Source organism: Micromys minutus (assembly GCF_963924665.1).
Source record: "Micromys minutus genome assembly, chromosome: 7".
NCBI classification, from domain to species: domain Eukaryota; kingdom Metazoa; phylum Chordata; class Mammalia; order Rodentia; family Muridae; genus Micromys; species Micromys minutus.
Genome location: NC_137976.1, coordinates 75014938 through 75019327, shown reverse-complemented (window position 1 = coordinate 75019327; position 4390 = coordinate 75014938).

The following is a 4390-nucleotide window of genomic DNA, read 5'->3' as shown; positions in this document are numbered from 1 at the left end:
TATGTGATACTTTTATTTTCATTGAATTCTAAAAAGCCTTCAGTTTCTTCTTTATTTCTTCCCTGATCCAAAGATTGCTGAGTTGTTCAGTTTTCATGGGTGTGTTGACTTTCTGGTATTTCTCTTGTTGTTGAAGTCCAGCTTTAATCCATGGGAATCTAATAAGATACCAGGCGTTCTATCAATTTTGTTGTATCTGTTGAGAATTACTTTGTGACCACTACATGGTGGTAATTTTGGAGAAGGATCCAAGAGGTGCTGAGAAGGTATATTATTTTGTGTTTGGATGAAATATTCTACAGATGTCTGTTAGGTCCATTTGATTCATGATATCTGTTAGTTTCATTTTTCTTTGTTTAGTCTTTTTGTCCAGATGACCTGTTAATTGATAAGAGTGGGTGTTAAAATCTCCCACTTTTAATGTGTGGGGTTTGATGTCTCTTTTGATTAATTTTGATTGAACATTTATTTTATTAGGTAATAAAATATTAGATATTAGAATGGACCCAGCTTGCTTCTTGTGTGTTTTTGCTTGGAAAAAAATATTTTTGCCAACCTTTACTTTGAGGTAATGTCTATCTTTATTGTTGTGGTGTGTTTCTTGTATGCAAGAATGATGGAAGGTTTAGTAGGTAGCAGTGTTTTTTGCTTCACTGCTTTGACTCTTTGCTGATTGCAAGCACACACCTGTCCTGGAGCTATTTTTGGATCTGCAAATGAAACACACACACACATTAGCTCATTTAAAAGATGCCTTGGTAACCATGAAGGCTGGATACTCCTAAACCTTCCCCTGCTATTCCAGGCCCCTCAGGGAAGTGGTCAGTGGCCACTTACACAAAGTCTCACATGGCTCTCTTTATTTACTGCTGTTCCTGTGTCCCATCTTTCTACTCTGAGTCATGTCAATCCTTTTCTGTTTTTTTCTGTGTCCTCACCTGCACAACACTAAGTGTCCCTCCCTGTGCCCAACTATTGGCCATAGGCATTTTTATTGATTAATCAAAAACCAACTGGGAACAAGGACCTTCAGTGTCTAGACATGCAGATTCTTAATAGAATCAAAGCCTTAGAACCAATCTTCAATATCAATGAGCAGGAAAGATGGGAGGAGGAAGGGAAGCTAACCTGTATGGTTCAGGATCTGCATGTCTAATGAAGGTGGGTGAAGATGTAAGTGAGCCTTTTCTTTTTCTTTCTTTTCTTTTCATTTCTTTTCTTTCTTTCTATCTTTCTTTCTTTCTTTCTTTCAATTGAGGTCTTCAATACACTTGGATCTAAGTTTTATATGCAGTGATATTATCTATATATCTAACTATCTATATATTTTTATATTTATCCATATCTATCTCTATATATCTGTATCTGTATATGGGTCTAGCTTTATTCTTCTTCATGTATGTATCCATTTTTTTCTGTACTTTATTTTGGAGATGCTTTCTTGTGTAATTAGAAAAATCTTTCAAGAAAAATTTTATGTTGTCTCTTCTTGGATGCATGATCTTAGATTAAAGAGTGGTTGCTATACTATGGCTATTCTCTTAGAGAGAACTGACATCTGAAAATTGCTAGTAGCTGCACAGTTCAGGATGTGATTGTGTGCCCAACTTCTCTCTCCTTTTAGGGATTTGGTCTGGCTTGTGTTTACACAGGATTTGTACACACTATTTGTACATTCAGTGGTTTATGTGTGCACCTGCCCTTCTATGACCAAAAGCTGATGTTTCATTGTAGTAATTCATCACCTCAGGCCCTTACATTCTTTTTGCCACACGTCCACAATGATTCAGAGTTGAGGGGTATGGGGGACATTTCAGGGGGCATATTTTTTTTTGTGATTCTACATGTCCCTAGCCTTGGAAATTTAGTCAATTATAAATTATTGTATTAATCACAATCTGTAACAAGAAGCTTCTTAGATGAGTAGAGATGCCTTGATGGCATAGTAATAAGTGACTAGGAGTCAGTTTAATACCTTGTTTACTTAGCAGCATAATAATAGTAGGGTCTCCTCGATGGTCCATGACTTGTCTATCCACAGGTTATTAGTCTTATAATTGTGCCAGGTATGGGTTTCATTCTATAGAATATGACTTAGATCTAATCAGAATCAGTGGTTGTTTACCCCCATGATATTCAAATCATTATTGTACTTGTGAGCATGTCTTTTTATACCAGTAATTATAGCTCAATGGGTCAATAGTTAGGAATTACTAAACTCACCCAGTAGTTTTTCTAGCACCTCACTGCACTCTGAAAGGCATCTAGTATGGACGAAGCTTCCATGTTTATTTTTCTATGTTCTATGACTCAAACATATGATGTCTTCATTGATAGGGTCTTACTATCAAACTCTGGAAAGAAACCAAGAGCAATGGCAACATCTATAATGTTTGGGTATCTATGAGATCTCACTGATCAATAGAGTTTACTCATTCTTGGTCCTGGGCTTTTTATTTGTTAGTCTCTGGTGTCTAATAGAGTTGTTTTAGGGTGACTCTATTTTACCTCTTTGTAAGAGTAGACACAAACACACACACACACACACACACACACACACACAATTTAACCTTCCCACTTTTCCTTTTATCCTACTCTCTACTCCTTCACCTTTGTTTAAAACTTTCTATTTCATTATTCTCTTTTAATCCTCTGTATCAGTTCATTCTATCTCTCTTTTGAATGTCCTTCTTTGTGCCCTTTCTCCCCAAGCAGGACCAGCTCTACCTTGCTTGCCAAGGTAAGGTACAGGGTCTGCTTTCCTGAATGTTGCAGCTAGTGAGAGACATGGATGACTTTCCTGACTGATATAGAAGATGAAGAATGAAGGAGGGGAGGAGGGCATCTCTCCCTCATACTGTCACCAGTATGGGAGATTCTTGAGATCCCTACAAACCAACCCTAAAGGCTATTGTTGCTGCTCTTGATTGCATATCAGAAGTAGTTTTTATTGTTAAAGATATCATCACATTTTTGGCTGCAGGTCATTGAGAAATAGGCTAAAATGGACACTTACCCCCTGCTTGCTAGGTTCCATAGTGCCAGGAAGTGTAACGTAGGCTGCTGGGTGAAACTACCACCAACAATCGTGCTTAGCTACCAATGTGCTGTACAGGATGGCACAATAATGGCATGACTAACTACTTTCTGGTTGGATTTAAGTCCTGTTTTACACGAGGGACTTATTGTCTGCTACTATAAGCTGGGGCAAAAGCTGATGGCTAGGGAATTCATAGGTCACAGTGGGGAAGCAGCTGCTATTGGTAGAATAACTTCTTTGGTCTGTCATCATAAACATATCCAGAGGCAGTAGATGTTTGTTTCTTGCTCCTCAGGAAAAGTCACACAACAGCTACCAACCCTATCATGATGGCTTAATGTCCATATTAATCTAAAGGCACTATTTGAAAAGATCAAAGAATTGAGGTTAGAATTTTTTTCTCTCTCTTTTTGTTTTGTCTTGTTTTAGTCTTCCCTTTTCCTTGCTCTCCCCTTCTTTCTTTTTTGTTCTGTTTTCTTTCTTTCTTACTTTAAATCATGTTTCACATTTATTTGTAGCAGCAACACATGGCATCAGCCATCTATAAATGCCTAGATGATGGTAGCATGCCACACCAATCCATTCGTGTTCATCCTGGATAATGGTAGCATGCCACACCAATCCATTCGTATTCATCCTGGATGATGGTAGCATGCCACACCAATCCATTCGTGTTCATCCTGGATGATGGTAGCATGCCACACCAATCCATTCGTGTTCATCCTGGCAGACAGTGGCCTTTACTTTCAGACCTTTGAAGGGTCATGGGGCAAAGACTTTTTGACTAATAGAAAACATTTCAATTTTGCACAAAACATAACACTTCTGTATGCTCATTATAGAATTCAAGGCTTGCCTCAGTGTCCATACAACAGTGATAATATGTTTTGGGTATGCATTTGCTTTCTCTTACTTCTCTACGTAAGCAACAAAGCTTGTAGTATAAGAACTTTAAGCACCTGTAGATAACATCATGTAATTCTGTCTTCCTACTTCTTAGAAGCCTCTTTAAGAACTAAGAACTTAAATATTGATTTTCTTTTAAAATATTATGTGGGAGCATGAATTTATTTATATACATGTGTGGCACAAATACACGCATGTTCAGTTTCATCAGGTCTGGTGGCCTCGCCACATATTGCTGAGCACCTAGAGGACCCCAGGAGAGTTCTCACTGCTGAGCCCAATGGGAAGTCCACACTCCCTCTCCACTGACTATCCAGGGAGACTACTGGGTCTCTCAGGGTACAGGTAGCTGGTTGCTGTCTGGGAACGGACTGTTTGGGACAAAATCCAGAGCCTACCCAGAGAGCTGAACACCCAGGAGCAATCTCCCTCCGGAGCCCATGG